The following is a 20,817-nucleotide window of genomic DNA, read 5'->3' as shown; positions in this document are numbered from 1 at the left end:
AGATTGATTGTTTGTGGGCAACTAAGAATATGATAACGTATCGATAAAATCCATGGCTCCTAATAACAGTCATACGTGCAACAAATCCCAAATTGTAAACAAAATTCTGAACGGATTTCTTAGAAAGTTCGGGCTAGTATAATAAAGCGAAAAAAGAACATACACATCTCCGCAGTTTTTACTAATTAATTCTTGTTGTCATTGAGAGTGGGTGTGACGTTATATAGAGTTTATCATTATGGCAACAAGCTGAACCAACCAAAACCGAGTGATTTCGACGCTTTAGAGGTTTTGTCGTTAAATCGAGTTACGTTACATGGAGTTTACACTGTATGTCCTTAAATAATTTATTTCATTGAAATCTGTTTCTGGTTTACTTGTGAAAATGTAACAAATATATTACGCTGTTATTTTCGCAATTATATTTTAAGAAACAAAAATATTCGTTCTCCGCACTATCCTTAATTTTAAAATAAGAACGCTTGTTTTTTAATCTGTTAATGTTCGTTTTAACACTATAGATCTTTCAATTATTAGGTTTGTCAGTTTCATGCACACAGATTTAAGAATTAAAATTATATGTATAGCTTGTGTTTTGGTTCGTATCGGTTGTCTTGAGCGAAATTCGTGTTTTATTCCCAGTAACAATCCAAAGCGTAGATAACAAGCTAGTTAAGTTAAACCATAAACAATTGAAGCTTTAGTAGCATTTTCAATTTATATTTATATATTGTGTGTATAAATTCAGGAACATGATGACTACGCTTTTCACGTCAATATTCTAAATTTATTTCAGGTGTAACTGCACTGCTATGACACATGCAAGTTTCCTCACGATGTTCTCATTCACCGCCGTGCAGGAGATGAATTATAAATATAAATTAACCATAATTATGAAAATTAATCGGTCAAGATGCACGCGTTCTAACCACTGGCCTATCTCGGATATGTTTATAATATTATATACCAAAATCTTCGAAACTTGTTGCATCTTCTTGTATAAGTATTATGTATATTGGTTTAGTATAGTATATTTAGTATATAGTATTATATGCTCTCAATTATAAGTATAGATATTTGTAAAAACTATATTATACCAATTATAACGACTTAAGATTTATCAACAAAAAACACATTTGAAGTAATATTATACGTTAAATTTTGAAATAAATCATACGTGTTCAAATAACAGGCAATACAATTTATATTATTTCAATTACCTTATCAATAAAATATTAACATACACTTCAAGATCAGTAGCAGTGGAGTTGTGTGGGCTAATATAGGGCACTCAGAACTTTAGAACCAGTTGAGATTTCTGTTTGGTTCCAGTTTAATAATGGTGGATTAATAGTTGTGCATATAAAGCGAGTTTTGTTCAGTTTGTATTCCACATAGATTTAACAAGTTTCATCAACTGAATCCGTTCAGGCACCTATGACGTAAGGAATTACGAAACATTTTATTCCCTTTAGAATAAAATATAATATAGCCTCGCTAACTTCTCAAAATTGTACTGAATTTTATTAAAATCACACCGTGATAGTTATTATTATTGATTAACTAGCTATCAGTCCGGGGTAAAATGTTTTCATATTTCTAATTTTAATTAACGAAGACTTTCACGAAATATTACTTTTCCCATTTCCCCTTTGTTTTTTTCATCTCGCTTGAAAAACTGGCTTACACGTTTCGCTCATAGAGTATCATACATACCCATTATGTGAGACTCATCGGTACTGAGTGCGCCGAAATACCCATTGTACGCGCGAGAGAAAAGTGGACTGTAGTTAAGGAAAAAGGGGAGTTGTTACCTCAAAACTGGGCTCTGACTTATGAAGACACGTTCTTCTTGGGAGCGCTCCCTTGATCTTCATACACTCGAAAAACACACCCAAGGGATGGGTGACATTACAGGAGAAGGATAAGTCCGTTACACAAGCTAATTTCAAAAGCGCGGCGCACTCACACAACACACGTTACCGCGGCTCACACGAGAAGGGAAGAGAAAGAGGAAGTACGTCATACGTCCAATCATTCCATAGACAAATATTGACGTTTCAATGTACGCATAAACCTAAATACGCTACACCCATTAATAACCAGTGGTACCCACTCCGTCTCTTTGAAGGGAGTCACGGAATCGCTTGCGCACGCTCCAATGGTTGGTCTGCCTGTGCGAGCCTCTATCCCTGGGGTACAGATACCCCCTAGCCCCAGCGACGCTTTCGGCACCCCTCCCATTTCCCTTCTTATAGTGGAAATATCAAAAACCCTTTATTAAATAAACTTTATCAAGTAAATCCATGTACCAAATTTCACTTTTTAAGACGTTTATTTGTCATAAAAGGAAAAACCATTATTTTAACAAATAAATGATTATATATATTACAAAGAAATTTGCCTTTTCAGCGCGGTTTCCTCAAAAAATTTAAAGCGATCATCTCGTGTCGTGACAAGAAAAAATTGCTATGTCCTAATAATGTCATTTTTTTTGTTAGGTCCAACGAGAAGTATTTTTTTTTAACTTAATATAATCATGATTTATCTTTGGCTTGTTGGATACATTCCTTTAGACATTATTCTCATTTAATCTTAAAAGTAAATACGAAAAAGCATTATAGTGATTAATGTAAAATTCTTGACAGAAATACAAAATAGGTACTTAGTAATTACTATTCTGTGTTACGTTGTTGGTCTGTCTGCTTGATATTTACGTTCAGTTTTTTTAATTACGTAATTGAGACTACCTTTTTTATTATTATTTTTTATACTCTAAGTCTTTATCTTATATAAACGTATTCATAAATGCCATTAAAAATCTACAACAATAATTAGAAAAAAGTATAATAACATAGAGTTCTTTTTCCGTTTAACAACTAGAATATTCCTGATTTTTTCAACAAAATATACTACAGTCCAATTAAAAATTCGGATAACACATAAAAATGTACACATTGAAATGAATCACATGCATAATCTGGTACGACGGTAATCCAACCCAAGGAGAGTTCAAGCGCGGAACGGATTTACACGCTTGCATTTTTCAAACACTACACTGTTCCTGAGAATTTCTTGTTAAAACAAATGTATTGATTAAACTTGTAATCTTTTTTTAAAATTTGAAATTATATGATTTTAATTTAATAAAAAAAGTAAATACAATTTATTGCCTACTAATTGTCGACGCGTTTTAGGATTAGTTGTTAGCAATCAGGCCTAAAAAGTCATATATCCTTCCTTGGAGTTTAAGATTACTTCATGCCATTCATCTGCTTGACTGTGAAAGACCAACAGATAGACAGAGTTACTTTCGCATTTATAATATAAGTAGATTAGTATAGATTTAATTAAAATTTGATATTACAGTAGGAAGCTTTATGGCGAAGAAGAAGAAAAAATTAAAAGAAAAGAGCGATCTCTTCCAGGAAGTAGTTAATTTCCTGAGTTGTATTTTAGTGTTTTCGCTATGAAAATATTCGAATATTAAATGTGAAAACAGTATTATTTTCGTTAATCTAAACTTCTGTGAACTAGAAAAATAAAATACCTAAAAACTTTTCTAATAATATAAATGCTACATTGAATGCTAATGAGATATTTTCAATATTAATATAACAATTATTTTATTTTATTACTTAAGAAATTCATTTGTCATTTATACTACCGAGGATTATAACCGTGATGCAGAATATATCGTACCAAAATGAATATTAATTATTTGCCCAGTATGTTTAGTAAAAATTGTGATCCAAACAAGAAAACATATATAAATGCTGTCTTAACCTTAATTGATATGTTAGTTGGAAGGAGTTTTGTAACCTTAAACCGAAAGTATCGGTTTCAAATTGATTAAAGTTAAGACTAAGAAATCTTAGATTGGAATCGTATTGACAAGCAAGGAATGCTACCGATATATTATTTATACCAAATGAATTAATTAATTATAATCCCGTTTTAAATTAAAAATCAATTAATAAATTTATAATTGATATTGTATTTATTTTGTTATAAAATTAATTTGAAAATCTATTTTCAAAATGTAAAATTGTACCATCGATATTATATCTCACAGTTACATACATATTTATTATAGAACTTAAAAGGTATAATTATGTCTATCCTTTTAAATTGTGTGACATAGTGATGACAGTCGATAATTTGTCACGATTAAGAACGTAATTATTCACTAACGGGATTCGCGCTAATGCAGAGCGGAACCGAGGTTTGATTTAGTTAAACGTCACCGGTAGTAATCTAGTTATGTGTGCACATTATGTAGATCACGTCCGGTGATTATACATGGTAAATAAAAACGAAATTCTGCTTCTATATTATAAATTCATCGTAAGTTGTAGTTTCAGATGTGAATTCCGAAGGATGTTCCACGATATTCTAGTTTAATGTTAATTAAAATGATCTATAAATTATTGACTAAATGACATATGAAGAAATTCTAGACGGTAATAGTTACAAATCACAAATTAAAAAATAGTAAATAGTAAAATATACGTTAAATTCGTTTGACGTTTGATTTACTTGTATTTAAGACACATCTATTTTCTATACATTATTATTAGGTAATGGGTTTCCTTTTTTTTGTTTATTATAGTTGGGAAACGAGCAGGAGGCTCACCTGATGGACAGTGACTATCACCGTAGTCGCCCTTTTCGAACAGTGGCGAGCGCAAAATTGCAAACAAAAATTCGGTGGGCAGCCTGAGCATCCCTGCTCAGGTGCTCGTACGTTCTTAGGTCTTGTATGCCCAGAAAGGGATTCTCCACGGCAATCACTGATGGTACCCTCCTGATTGTTCTCAAAATGTCAAAACGAAATTCTCACGAAATATCTTAACGCAAATTAGAGCATATTAGAGGCGAAAACAATTATACCATAATGATAAATCTAGACTGATCTAATGAGTAACGTAAGTTTGCTCCCCGGATTTTAGTCAACAAACCTCGTTATGTCATCCGTTTGTTGGTTTGGAGCCAAATGCTTTCCCGCTCAGACCGGAGCTACCCTTTGGAACGCAAGCGGAGTTTATAGGACGTAAATATTTGTTTGTGAATACGCCTTGTTTTCAATTTCAAGTATTTATGTAGGTTTTAATAAGGCATTTCTATTAATGGTTATTGCTTCTATAAATAGATTCAAACGTTCGTGCATGGTGTTGCCACACTGCACTTGTTTATATGTTTTAAATTGTTATTGAACATTTGTTTGTTATTTTGTCACAAATTATAGGCACATATTGGTTATTAAAAATATGTATATATACTTCGGAAAATAGATCAAAAACAATATTTATAGATTGCTTTAAAAAAATGTTATTCGTTTTTGTTAGTTTCAGTGTTAAAAATATCTAACGAATCGTAACAAATTCTAACATATGTTAAAAATATTTTTAAATATTTTATCAATGCAGAGCCGAGATGGCCCAGTGGTTAGAACGCGTGCATCTTAACCGATGATTTCGGGTTCAAACCCAGGCAGGCACCACTGAATTTTCATGTGCTTAATTTGTGTTTATAATTCATCTCGTGCTCGGCGGTGAAGGAAAACATCGTGAGGAAACCTGCATGTGTCTAATTTCAACGAAATTCTGCCACATGTGTATTCCACCAACCCGCATTGGAGCAGCGTGGTGGAATATGCTCCATACCTTCTCCTCAAAGGGAGAGGAGGCCTTAGCCCAGCAGTGGGAAATTTACAGGCTGTTCATGTATCAATGCAGTGTGGCAGCACCATTATTTTTTTTTATGATATCGGTAGGCGGACTAGCAAATGGGCCACCTGATGGTAAGTGGTCACCACCGCCCATAGACAATGGCATAAGAAATATTAACCATTCCTTACATCACCAATGCGCCACCAACCTTGGGAACTAAGATGTTACGTCCCTTGTACCTGTAGTTACACTGGCTCACTCACCCTTCAAACCGGAACACAACAATACTGAGTACTGCTGTTTGGCGGTAGAATATCTGATGAGTGGATGGTACCTACCCACACGGACTTGCCCTAGCACCAAGTGAATTATGTTCAACAATGGGTATTTTAATTGGGTAGGAGGAGTATATAAAGGAGTTATTTAACAGTGGTCATTATGTATTTAATCTTCTAATAAATAGTATAGTTAGTGTGAGTGACATAGGCTACTTTTAATTCGCCTCTCTAGGTGTAGTAATGCCGTAGGTTCAGCTAGTCTGTAATATTTTCACTTTTAAACCATTGCGTGTCAAAAAATATAATTGGTTTTGTTTTATTCTAAATAAAATATATTTCGTGTAGTACCAATGTAGACAGCGGTGACCACTTATCATCTGGTGGCTCATTTGCGAGTCTGCCTACCTACATAAATAAAATTAAAAAAGTCATAGATCCGGTTCAGATTTCAAAGGACGGACCATATGATCTGCATTCGTATAAACAAGCCACTACGCAAACAATCACCTGTTTCTAATATTTTTTAATTGAGTTTGCGTTTTATTCTATAAAAACGATGCACCGGAAAGATGATTACATTTTTTCGAGAATAAATCAAAATGCAACATTGACACGACATCAACGCTTCACGTATTCCCGGCTTTAGTGATCACGGTGCCACTATGATTGATAGCATGAATTGTTTACATGTATATTTTTATTGTATTTTGATCAAAAGCGGATAACCTCGTTTTTAGGGTTCCGTACCAAAGGGTACAACCTAACCTAAGGACCCTATTACTCAGACTCCGCTGTCCGTCCGTTCGTCTGTCTGTCCGTCTTGCACCAGGATAATAAGACTCTCTCTTGCCGCTATAACAACAAATACTAGAAATACCTTAATAAAATAAATATTTAATTGGACTCCCATACAACATACATGATTTTTTGCCGTTTTTATAGATACTGGTACGGAACTCTACGTGGTCAAGTTCAACTCGCAATTCAATACAATTGTTTAAAACTTTAGTTTCATTTTCAATGCAACAATATTTAAATATAAGTGATTTTATCCTGAACGTCATTTATATCTATGGGTGGTTGGTTTCGAACGTTCCATTTTTTTTTGTAAAATAAAAAGTAAGTTTTTAATCATTATGTAGGATACTTTATTATATTGATACTATTATGTTTATAATATCAGTTACTCAATACAATACAAATTGTACTCAATATAATTCAAATACGATTGATGTATTTGAATTAATAATACACGTATCAGATTTCACAAATCGTGTTTACTCTGAACTAATTCTGTGCTTACAAGTTTTATAATAATAATATTTTTCATCAATCAAAATCAAAATACACTTTAGTCTTTTACAAGCACATTTGAATCTTGATTTAAAGAATTATATTACTGAGAAGAACCAGCAAAAAAATTTGTACTTACTATTTTCTACCATTTCAATTTCAAAGTTATATCAGATCAAATGCAATAATATTAAAGTTAAGCAATTTTTTTAAAAATCTCGACTAAGCAAATTTGTAAGAAGTTGGGACTAATTAATGTTTCTCTCTCTCTTTGATTTCATGACCAAGAATATAATTAAATTGTCTTATAAAGATTCGATTAGTATTTTAATTTTTGTTTAAATTTAGAAAGTCATGACGTTCTCCTCCTCCAATTGCCTAATTGCTATATTTGAATATATATGGGCACAATATACAACTATATATACATTACATTACATTAACAGCCTGTAAATTTCCCACTGCTGGGCTAACGCCTCCTCTCCCTTTGGGGAGAAGTTTTGGAGCATATTCCACCACGCTGCTCCAATGCGGGTTGGTGGAATACACATGTGGCAGAATTTCGTTGAAATTGGACACATGCAGGTTTCCTCACGATATTTTCCTTCACCGCCGAGCACGAGATGAATTATAAACACAAATTAAGCACATGAAAATTCAGTAATGCTTGCCTGGGTTTGAACCCGAAATCATCGGTTAAGATGTATGCGTTCTAACCACTGGGCCATCTCGGCTCAATTTCAAATTCAACCAACTTCAATAAATGTAGGGTAAATGTTCAACAAGTACATTACTTGAATGTGGGTTCATCGATTTATCAAGGGCATGTTGACCGATAAGCCATCGAAAAGTCAGGTGAATGACTTTGCCCTTTTAGTGTATTTTATTAGGTATAATAATATGTTTAGTTTTTTTATTGACCTCGTACGGATAAGCCTTTACAAAAGTAACCAATTCGGCTTTAGACGTTAAACCAGTAGTCACTAACTAAATTCATTCTACTAATTAGTGTAGAGCGAACGAGGCAAGGCAAAATATGTCGATCCGCTCACGAGTGCGGGTTCGACGTGAGCTTTTTTTACTAAAATAAGATAGTCCGGCGTTTAGAGAAAATGCTCGGTTAATTATGATGTCTGGCTTTCAGACCATTTTTTGTATTTTGTGCTTCGACCACCAACGCAATTATCGTAAAGAAAAAATTGTTCAAAACGGCCAAGATGTGGCATAACCACGTGAATAACTGGAGACAGTGTTCTCAAATCCAGCTAATATTACATAGTTTCTCCATTTGCCTAATTTTTGTTTATAATTCAGCACGTAATTTGCAGAAGGAAAACATCGACATCTTGAAAATTTAATTCACGTCCAAATCCTGTTATCCATTCACTATCCACTAAGTGGAATTCAAGTTTCTTCCAAATCTTTTTTTCATTGAAAGAGGACTTAATATATAGGTAATATTAATGATTCTTTCATATAGCAATCAATAAAAAAATTCAGTGGAACAAGGTTATTTTAGTTATTTTTAAAGTCAGTGATTTTCGTCAATTTAAAACTTCATTAAAGCGGGCAATGAAAAATACCTATGATATTTTAAATTCTACTACTTTTAGCTGCAATATCGATAGTATTGAAACAATTCATCTCGTTTATTCAATTCCCAATTTGGCTATTCGCTGACAATGAAATTTTCGTATAAAACACGTAAGTTAAAAAAAAGGCATATTTCTATTGCATTTAAATGAGACAAAGGCGAATATACAGACCCAATTTTCCTTTAGTATCGTCAAAGTCGACTCTGTTATTTTTTAGGTTACTGATACTACCAAGAGAATTTTATAGCGCGTCTACTTATTTTCTGGAAACTGAAGTCTTCAATTTTGTCTTTATTATTTCAGTTTAATACACACCTTTTAATTTACTTTGTTAATACGTATTTTAATTGAATTGATAGCGAAAATGTGTAGATGACATGATCTACTAGATACTAACTCTGTCTATCTGTCACATTTCCAGAGTCAAACCACTCAACCAAATTTGATGAAATTTGGTATGAAGCAAGTTTAGGATACATTTTCATACATATCACCAGACTTAAATTCGAGCGAAACCGCGGGCGTAAACCAGTGTAATACATATTTGAGCGGGAATGAGTTAATGACCAATATTGTTTTACGACGTAAAATGCAATGAAACTTACACATGCGTCATATTGTGAAACGAATTATACTGGTCAGCTTTTAGTGGATATTGGTGTTAACTGCAGTTGAGTTTTGATACGCCTTTGAAGCATGAAATATTTTCAGTAACGGTTCATTTTAGAGCTGAAATGGCGACAATGGATAAAATACCTCAATTTTAACTAAAGATTGCGGTTCAAATCTATAAAATCGCCATTGAATGTTATGTATAATATTTGAACCGTGATTATAAATAAAATTGTAATTCATCTCCTGAAGAAAAAAAAATTGGGTAAACTTACTAATATTTTAAACCCATATTAGAGAAGCACTGTAGAATAAGTTCAAAACCTTATTTTTAAAAGTAGTTGTGATTTTATCCCAGTAGTGAAACATTTTTTTCAAATCAAATCAAATTATTTTATTCAATATAGAAGTATTACACTTATTTATTGATTGGCAAATTAAACACTATCATCGGATTGGAAAACAAAATACCCTGACCTGAGATCCGGCTAAAACAAAACTCGAGATCCCTTCCTATTTTTTTTGTCAATTTGATTATTTTACGTTTATTAAATACCTAAAAGAAATAGCCAGGAGGCGATCGTTTCTTTCCCGGGATGTACCATAAAAGAGTAACTGACTTTATGCAGTCCAATATATAAAAAAAAACCAAAGCTATGAGTATCATATTACTCATTAAATCATTAATATTTTTCCGTGTACACATAACATTACAGAATATAGGGTCAGAAACAAGAGTTAATATCTTAATTTCTTTAAACTTATGCCTCAATAATTGTTTACTCAATATATTTTTTGACCGTAAATGACGCAGACGTTAGTTTACTCGCCAATCCGTTTATATGGGGACTCATTGTGACTTGGCATTAACAGTAAGGATAAGAAATTTGGCTGACCCAACTGGGTACAACACTATCCATTGATAAATATACCAGCTTATTTCGAATTTCATTAAGAGCTGTACCTTAGATTTGTATTTACTAACGCAAACTAGAACGTAACGAATGTATACAACGGTTTTAATATGCCTTTAGACAACAACAGTCCATTAAACTAAGTAAATACAGGAATCCGCCATTGCTTACGAAAACATTGCAATGTAATATCTAATATTATTTTCGGCTTGCATGCCTCGGTCGGCTATATTTGCGAATGCACCACTTACATGTAACAGGAAACAGGGAGACGTGCTCGTTTTTCAATTTATTATTCTTAATATGAATTGGGTTAACTAATTACGTATCATTCGTTACTGCGTAAGATTGGTATAATTCGTATATTCCGATTTATTTTATAATCTAATACTTTACACAACTTTTTTTTATGCTGTTATATTTTATAAGGTAATTTAAAATCTTTATAATAATTAAAAAATATACCATAAAAGGAATGTAAAAAAATATAATAAAATATCGTAAAATCATAAACGACGAATATTTAAGTTGAATATGCCAGAATTAAAATATATATAGGTAAAAGCGAAAAAATACTCACTGATTACCTTCACTGACTGATGAAACGAAAAACGAAGTGTCACATAATTGTATTACACGAGGACATCGTGTTGATTATAAGTTCTTCGATATCTTTTTTTATATGATATATGGCAAACGAGCAGGAGGCTCACCTGATGGAAAGTGACTACCACCGCCCGTGAACATCTGCAACACCGGGGGATTGCAGATGCGTTGCTGGCCTTTAAGGAAGGAGTACGCATATCTTTATCATGTATTATTTCATTTTTATGATTATAATTTTTGATTGACTGCAGCATGTTATATTTACATTTTTGCAATGATGTCCTTTGAACTGATTTCGCACGGTGACTATTCTCCTGGGTTAGCAAAGGTTAGAACTATAGAAAAAAAATCCTGTTTAGTTTTATAGTAACAAGTCTTGTCCATGCTGCATATAACTTATTACTATATTCATTACTCTTATAATACGATGGATGGCCAGGCTTTACGTGATTTCCGAGGCAAAGGAGTAATAAAATCAACGCCAACTCCGAGTTATTACTGAGAATTTCTGGACAGAAAACCCAATAACTTTTTATTATTCTGACCCAGCGATTCAGGACTTCAGTATTTGTTACCTTATAAGCTAGCCACTAGATCAAAGTGGGAGTCATTCAAGTTCAGTCAATTTGCATTTAACACAGCAATAAGAACGCTCAGTTAGAACAAACGAATGAACAATGAAGAATGGATGATTTAGATTCTGCCTTCCTCACGTGACATTCGACGTAATATATTAATTTACACGTTGGATAAGAAAAGCCCAGTCAGGCTTAAACTATGATAATACATCAATAACTTAAGCAAATTAAGCACAAGTCGTATGGTTTCCTTTTTTATTATTCGTAAAAAAAATATTGAGGAACACTGGTTCACCTGAAATAATCCACGAAATCAATTTAAATATATCGAGATTAAACGTCTAATCACTTTTTTTTTTCGTTTTTCTTGAAAATATACTATGTGAATAGTTGTTTTTAAACATTTTAATTTTTTTATGTATATTATTGTTCTTTTAAAGCAGTTTGTTCATTAAAAAGTTTTTAAGCTACAACACGACAAAAATAAAATCAATATATTAATTAATTATCTATTATAAACTTATGACTTCAACAACTGGCTTAAGATTGGTTTCCATTAGGTTGTCACGATACTTTGATTATTCCTGAAAATATTTTTAAATACAAAAACTACGCCAGTTTTATTAAAACGACAATGTTTCGTCACGGCCCAGCTAACCTACTTTTGACGAGACTGAAAATGTGAAAAAACTTACACGTGTAAATATTCTCATATTCATATCCTATATCAAAGTAGTAATATATCGTAATTCCCCCCTTTTTTGTGATATATTATCATTAATTAATACATTATAATAACATTCTTTAAGCGAAATAGTGCAGTAACTAGAATAAAATTTGTTAATGAAATCCGGAGTCAAACATTCAAATCCATAATATTATCACTTAGTTTTTATTTTATATGATAAAACTTATGGGTGTTGGAAGATATGTTTATATGATAGGATTTGTTCGAAACATACCCGCAAATGTGCAGTAGAGCAGCGAGCTGGATAAACTCTATATACATATGTACGAGTACTCTTTCCAAACCAAAATGTTTTCCCAGCGATTGGCAATTAAATAACTGATAATATAATAAATGATATTTAATTATGTTAAAGATTAAACTATGACAATTTTAAAAGTAGCTATTTCATAAGTTCCTACTAAATATTCAAAGTTATTAAACAATTATTTTACTCTTGACTTATTAAAAAAATAACACATGTCCCTTTAATTAAAAAAAATCAGATGACCCGAAAAGCCAAGCAAATAGGCTGTATAACATAAACGAAAACACGCATGGCTTTTTACAAAAGCAAGCATTTAACGAAGGGGATTTTTTTCTGATGCTTTCATAAACACCCTTTTATTTTTCAAATCACCGAACAAAGGCTTACACGAGAGGTATTAATTTAGCTTATATAATTACGCCGAAGTCCATGGTCGTTCGAACAACTCTAAACTAAAATGGAAGCACATGTGTATAATATTTTTATCGTAACCAAAACTATTTACATTAAACACGAACTAGAGTAAAAATTGTGTTAGATCATATCGATTTGTTTCGCTACAAGTTCGATTCAAATTAAAGATACATAATTATTTTATATTAACTAAAATATTGAGGTTATCGTAAACTTTTTTTCATTGAGTATTTAATTATGATGATAATAGCAGTTCATTATAATGGTTACAAAATCGAATAACAATATATCAATAAATAATTTAGTTTTAAATGAAACAAAAAAGCAACTAAATGTGTATTAACTATACCAGAGGACAAAAATATAAACAATATTTGACATCGGATTGACGCGACTTCATTGGCCGAACTTAAATGATCTTTTATTTTCGTTATGGAATAATAATGAGATGGTATTTTGAATGTTGACGAAGCTGTTATCGGATATTTGGAACTAAAATTAAAGAGAAAATAAGTAGTTAAGTGGATTTGTGTTGTATTATAAATAAAGATTTAATAATCAAGAACTATTTGTAGTGTATAATATATGTATAAGGAATACATAAATCTAAGGTTCAATTATATTCAGTACTAGCTGTGCCCGCGACTTCGTTCGCGTAGTTGTCGGAAACACTATCATGATTATCGTTTGATTGCTCACGTTGGTTTTTGTTATTATAATCGTCAATAAGATTTAATAATATGTTTTACAGTACTTCAGCGTAGATTATATTTTTAGTTTTTTTTTCTTGTGGTAGAAGAACATACTGATTTTGCCCGCAACCCGATCTTGACAACGCGACATATAGTTGGCCGTGTGAAAAGCAGTCTTGACGTAAATAGATTCCTACGTGTTTAAATGTTTGGCCCTGTGATTTATTAATGGTTACGGCAAAAGATAACTTAATGGGAAATTGAATTCTTTTAAAATTAAAAGGTAAATCATTCGGAATCATTGGGATGCGAGGTATAAGCACTGTTTGACCAACTGCCGGACCATTCAAAACTGTTGCAACGATCACGTTATTGCGAAGGAATTTTACTTGAAAGCGGGAAAATTATCGCAGCACCTATTTTTAACTTCAGGGAATGTGGTGGAAGGCCGCTCGGGTTTAAAGAATTGAGAAACTCTTGTGGGTAATGGCTGCATCTTCTTGATCCATTACATTATCAATAGATGTGTAGGTAGTTATATCGCCTGGAAGTTTGGTTAAAATTAGGTCGTTAATTTCGTCAACGCTACTATTTCTCGCCGCCAATATTGCCCTTTGACACATCCATTGGTAATCTTTATTTTCTATTTCGACGATATTAGGGTAAACTTTTGATATTAAATCCTCTATGCTAGTCACTTTTTCTCCTAAATCGCGATCAATTTCAATTTTATTTTCAGAATGAGGTACTTTTCCATCTCCTATTAAAAGTAACTTTGAAGGAAAATTTGTACTTCCTCCCCCCAAATGTGCTCTCATATTCGTAGATAGTTTTAAGGTATGGACAAATTTCCATAACGGTGAACTTTTAAGGCAAGACCTTACAATGTCTGCTCTAGTTCCTCTTAAAATTACCGGTAAAGTTTGTCGAAAATCCCCAGAAAACATAATGGTAATCCCACCCATAATTTTATCACAACTTCTAATATCTCTGAGAGTTCTATCTAGAGCCTCTACATGAGCTCTATGGATCATGGTACATTCGTCCCAGATAATTAAAGAAACGTCTTGTAAAACTTTACCCAGAGGGCCATTTTTGCGAATAGAGCACACGCTATCTTTTTGTAAAGAAACAGTTAGAGGCAGTTTAAAAGTGGAATGAGCTGTGCGTCCACCTGCTAATAAAGTTGCCGCAATTCCTGACGACGCAACTGCCAAGGCTATTTTTCCCTGAGACCTTACTTTTGCTAATATGAAATTAGTAATAAAAGGCTTTCCAGTTCCACCTGGAGCATCCAAAAAAAATATTTTTCCTTCGTTAAAACGAATACTGCACATAACACGATTGTACGCCGTCACCTGGTCATTAACTAATTTTGGTTCATTTTCAGTAATATACTCATTTAATTCATTTACATCATACGGCTTCCGTAGTGCTACTTCTAAAGGATCTAAATTATTATGTGAATTATTCCTTTTTGATGCAGGAAGCCCAAAATCAGTCAATGATTTATCTGAAATTTCATGAATTTTATCTTCAATTAAGATAAGTCTATCATTGTATACGTTATCAGTATAGGTTAATGTTATATCCTGATTTTCATTACGCATTCTGTTTAATATATCTTCACATAAATCATTGCGAAATTTATTCCATAACTATAAGGGGTAAGATGGCTGGCAAAATATAAGGATGATTTGATTCCCGTTGTCGATTCACCGAAGTTCGGAAATTTTGTAAGGCTAACCTCTGTGAACGTTCAACGCTCGATTCCCTAGCACGATGTTGTTCACTGACCGTTCTTTGATTAGCTAACCTCTGCGTATTGTCTTCAGTTGTTTCATTGCTACGCAAAAGCCGCAGACGCTTTGCATTAGCAGTCTGCCGAGAAAGGTTAGTTCTTTTTCTAGGCATTATAGTGACGAAAAAGATAAAAAAAATGTAGGTATTAAATTTAAACCAAAACGTATCTTGTAATCAATAAAAACAAACATATGGTAAATAATTAAGTACCCGATAATATAATGAAATCTGTATTGAAAAAAAAAAGTATTATAAAGGTTATTTAATTTTTTTTTTTATTTCGATATTTTATCGTAATAAAAAAACCATATATGTTTTAATAAACAAAAACCTAACCAAATCAGAATAATTATGCAGATGACAACCACTTCTAATAAACAAAAATTTTGACAAAAAAAAAAACCGACTTCAAAAGAGAAAAAAAATAATATGCTCTAAAAAGTAAAAAATAATTGCTTATTATTCTACAACTTAATAATCAAGTAACTTATTCTACTTACCAATATGTAGGTACGTTCTGTGTTTCCACGCAGGGAGATAAGTATGTACCTACCCACTTTAAATCTAACTTAACACAAACCTATGAATAACAAACAATGATTACAATATTTTTTAGATTTAAACTATGTAAAATGAAATTAAAAATATTTAGACTATTTAAAAGTCAGCAAAGTTATTACGATAATATATTATAGATAAAATTATTGTCCTTTATAATAAAAAAAGGATCATTAAAATTGGTTGGCACAATTTTGAGTTATTCACCTATTTATCGCGCACATACATAATGCACATTTAAGACTTATATCGTTTTCATAGGGATACCATCATCGTAACAGGATAAAATTAAAATGGGACCCCACGGGAAGCACTACCTTTCAAACAAAAAAAAATTATCAAAATCCAGTGAAAAGTTATGAGGTAACAAACATATAAAAAACAAAAAAATACAGACGAATTGATAACCTCCTCCTTTTTGAAGTCGGTTGAAAACAAACAATATTAACTTAAACGTAATAAGATAAACAAACCGAACAATAAGAAGTTTAGATTGTTTCTCCTTTGGTGTTATTATTCCATAAGGTGATTATAGTACAACCGTGTTGAATATGCTTGAACGTAATAGAATTTACTTGAAATATTGAACTACTAATTTATTTGTGTAGTCATTTTAATCGATATTCACCTATTTGCTTATTTGCATAATTTATTTTCTCAGTGATGATTAATCTGCATCGGTGAAAGTATCGCTCGCCATTTTGAACTTTTTTACGTGTGTAATGTAATTTTTATACCTTATTTATACCGTGAAACGTTTGAATTGTTTACTTGCAAAGTACGAAGGAATGTTCATTGAAATTTTATCTTATATCGTAAGTTAAAACTACAGCAGATTATGATTTAAATGTAATCGATTTTAAACGATAAAAAATAATGAGCAAATAAGCTGATAACAAAACCTAATTTTGATAAATAATTTAACTATTAAGAATGTTAATTTTTTTAAGTCGTTATGTGCATTGCTACTTCGCAGAACTACACCCGCGGGTGAGAGTGGCGAGCGCGGCGGCGGGGCTGACCCGCCTCCCCCTCAGCCGCCGCCGCGCCCCGCCTGCTAGCACACTCTTAACAAATAGACATATAGTGTCACGGACTTTTTTTTTATTATTAAAAGAGGAATATATCTTTCATACACATTTTTTTAGTAACTTAAAACGTTTATGTTGCGCACGCATCGAAAGTCCATAAATGTGAATAATTTTCCCCGTTTTTGCAACATTTCTCACTGTCGCTGCGCTCCTATTGGTCGCAGCGTAATGTTATATAGCCTAAAGCCTTCCTCTATAAATGGACTATTCAACAAAAAAAGAATTTTTCAAATCGGACCAGTAGTTCCTGAGATTAGCGCGTTTAAACAAACAAACAAACAAACTCTTCCGCTTTATATATTAGTATAGATATAGATTTGTATATAATGTTAGAGAGTACTAAAATTTTAAAATAGCATTAAACGCGTTACATTAGAATCTTAGTGTCATTTTTATTTACCCTTTGCAGACAATCGTAACAAAAAGACACTCCTTCGCAACATACGAAGTTAAAAAAGTTAGACAACTGACGTAATAGTATTAGTAAGCCTCTTGATATAATTTGTAATAAAAAATAAAACTTAGACCTATAGTAATAAGGTCCTTACTACATAAGGCATTTTGCCCAGTACAAGATTATATAAATGACAAAAAAATGTAGAGTCGGTAATTGTTAATTTTAAGTCAGGATATACAAAAATCATTTTTTTTCATTAATCAATCATTTAGTACCGGAATACCCATAGGTCATTATTGATTTTAACGATGTAGTCTATCAATAGAAGTAACAAAAAAAAAAAAAAAAATGTTATTCTACATTAAACTTATTTCCAGCGGCATCTACGTCAGATGATTAAATGTTTAATTAAATACAAATTTTATTTTCTGTTAACATATGAAAGGGCTTTACTTGTAAAACACGTACGTTCTTTTGACGAGTCAGATCTCTTTCAAATATTCCCTTTTTGAATCTCGAAGAGCTGAAGCAGAGAGAGCTTCATGTGCCTTTCGTTAAAGCTTCACAATTACGTAATTACTGTCTTAATTTTATATTACTTTCAATTAAATTCGATGAGATTTTTGAAGGTCAGGAAATACTGCTTATATTCAAATTATTTTCGCTAGATTTAAAATATAAACTAACAAGTTTTCAAAGTATGAAACATTAAGGAGGACGTAAGACTAGACCACGGCACAATCATCTAAAGAAACCGATCTCTGAATTTGTTATTATTTGCTTTTCAGTGATCTATTTTAATTAAAAAAAGCAGTATATATTATTGTGTTTCGATTTAAGAGATAAGTGATCCTGTAAAATCATTCATAATTCAAAATAGCTATTACATGAATGATTTTGATTAGGGCGGCCCCACTGGAGCACAGCACAGTTCAGATTCGAGTATTACATAAGTGAGAGGGAAAAACAAAGCATTACAGTGCGTTACCTCGTAAATTTAGTCGGTTATGATATAATATGACCGCCTCCTCCAAAATTGTAAAAACAACTCGACTGGACGAATCTTAGATTGTTACATTACAGGCAAATGCTCGACAGTCAATGACGGAGTAATGTAACTGACCGCTCAATATGTAATAATAGATTTTATATTACAGACGAATTTTGCTGTTAGGCCTTAGCCCTTAGACTTTTTATATTGACTTACATCGGTTTTCACTTGGCAGATTTTCTTTTACAATACAAAACATTAATAATAAATTCATTTTTTTTTATTTCCATAATAACTTTTAACGAAAAGGCCTAACTAATATAAATAAAAAATTAAAACAGTTATTGTACACATAATGACCGCATGGAATAGTTGCAATAATACTAGCAGCTTTGATTAAAATATCTCAATATTTTACTTTTTTGTTATTTATTTATAAGGCTTATTAAATTAATAAAGTTGTATTATTAATAATATTAATGTATTTTTATCAAAATAAAAACCAAAAAGAATATTTTATGATAGATAGACATTTCAAAAAGTTTACAAAACAAATTTTCACATAACACTTCTTTCAACACGTTTATTGTGATAAACAAAATAATTAACAGTATGTTTAATTGGCAACGAGATCGTTTGAGCAAATTGGATAATTCACCTCATATCATATATTCAGGTAGTTACTTTCAATTGTACCATGATTCGTATATTTAATTTTAAAGTAATTGGAAATAAAACCTTAAACCAGCTCGCGACCAATTTTACTTTTCCTATTTTAAATATTTCGATTCATATATTTTTATTTGTCAATTTTAATTGGCGCGCGGCCATTATAAAATTCAATCTGTTCGTATTTTCATATATAATAAATTATGATTATATTTTTCCTGAATTTACTTTTTTTTTATTTTTAAATATATATATATATTTCCAATCAATATGTCCACATAATGGCGATCTTTTCTTATCGCAATGCACGAAACGAATTATAAATACAAATTAAGCACGCATTAAGGAGACAATTGTGTGATCTAGTTGCCTCTGCTCTTCTCGCCGATGCCTACTGCAACGACGGACCTCAAATACGGTCCTTCTGAGAGCTTTTCGAAACGGTATTCGCGAGTAACTCATTAGGGTCACGCTTTTTAAGGCTTGGACGTGTAAACAAAAAAAATATTTAATGAATGAATGAATGAACAAACATAGAATTATAAATATAAATATTCTTACGGCTTTCAAAAACTTCAAACCGTATCATGAGAAATGACCGATCCATATTAAAACCAAATTACACACTAAATTTTATTGAAATTCGATATCCGTTACGGAGTTTACTTTGTATTTATGTAGTAGCACAAAACTCGATTTTTCCGGAAAAGCGCTTCCTGTCAGAGGACGGCGAATCTTTATCGATGTCCGTTCGGCTTTTAATTGTGAAAAGAGAGTAACATGATAATTATGGTTAATAGCCGTCCCACATCAGCAGTGCACATTTGCATTTATTTCGAAAATATGTTCATACTAGCTATCACCCGCGGCTTTGCCCGCGTAGAATATGAATATATTTACAAATTCACTTAAAATATTATGTTCATGTAAGACCTCTTTGTATACCACAGTGGTGTGTATTTCAATCCTTAGGGTAGAATATTCAGAAACCTTAATTACGTATCAGTTCATTTTTAAACATTGGCACAAAAATTAAGTTTCATGCTACTTCAAAAATGACGGACTTTCAGACTAACCTGTATACGAAATATCAAACCCTATTTCCCTCCTTAGGCGTAAAATATCCAGAATCGTTTAAATACGTATTAACTAATTTTTAATCGGTATCCCAAAAATAAAATTTCATGCTTCTAACTACCCCTACTTTTCCCTTTAGGCGTAAAAAATCAAAAAACGCTTAAATATGTATCTACTCATTTTTAATCAGTAGCTCAAAAATAAAGTTTCTTGCTTCTAACTTCAAAAATGACGGTCTTCCAGACTATCATATATACGAAATGTGTACCCAATTTCTCTCCTTAGGCGTAAAATATCCAAAAATTCTTAAATGCGAATCAACTCATTTTTAATCGGTAGCACAAAAATAAAATTTCATGCTTCTAACTTCATAATGACGGACTTCTAGACTAACCTGTATACGAAATATCAACCCCTATTTCGCTCCTTAGGCGTAAAATATCAAGAATCGTTTAAATACGTATCAACTAATTTTTAATCAGTATCCCAAAAATAAAATTTCTAGCTTCTAACTTCAAAAATGACAGACTTCCAGACTAATCTGTATAAGGAATGTTAAACCAATTTCCCTCCTTAGGCGTA

The 20,817-nt window shown here is 32.0% G+C and overlaps 1 protein-coding gene across 1 annotated transcript in view; it reads right to left on the bottom strand.

Moving 5' to 3' along the window:
- Sol1 overlaps positions 1-20,817 on the bottom strand; it is a 224,370-nt gene that overhangs the window by 157,882 nt on the left and 45,671 nt on the right. The gene's annotated exons all lie outside the window — the stretch shown is intronic.

This window comes from Vanessa tameamea, chromosome 12, assembly GCF_037043105.1.
Source record: "Vanessa tameamea isolate UH-Manoa-2023 chromosome 12, ilVanTame1 primary haplotype, whole genome shotgun sequence".
Taxonomy (NCBI): domain Eukaryota; kingdom Metazoa; phylum Arthropoda; class Insecta; order Lepidoptera; family Nymphalidae; genus Vanessa; species Vanessa tameamea.
Note: the sequence above shows the minus strand (reverse complement) of the source record. Positions and strands in the feature narration are given on the sequence as shown.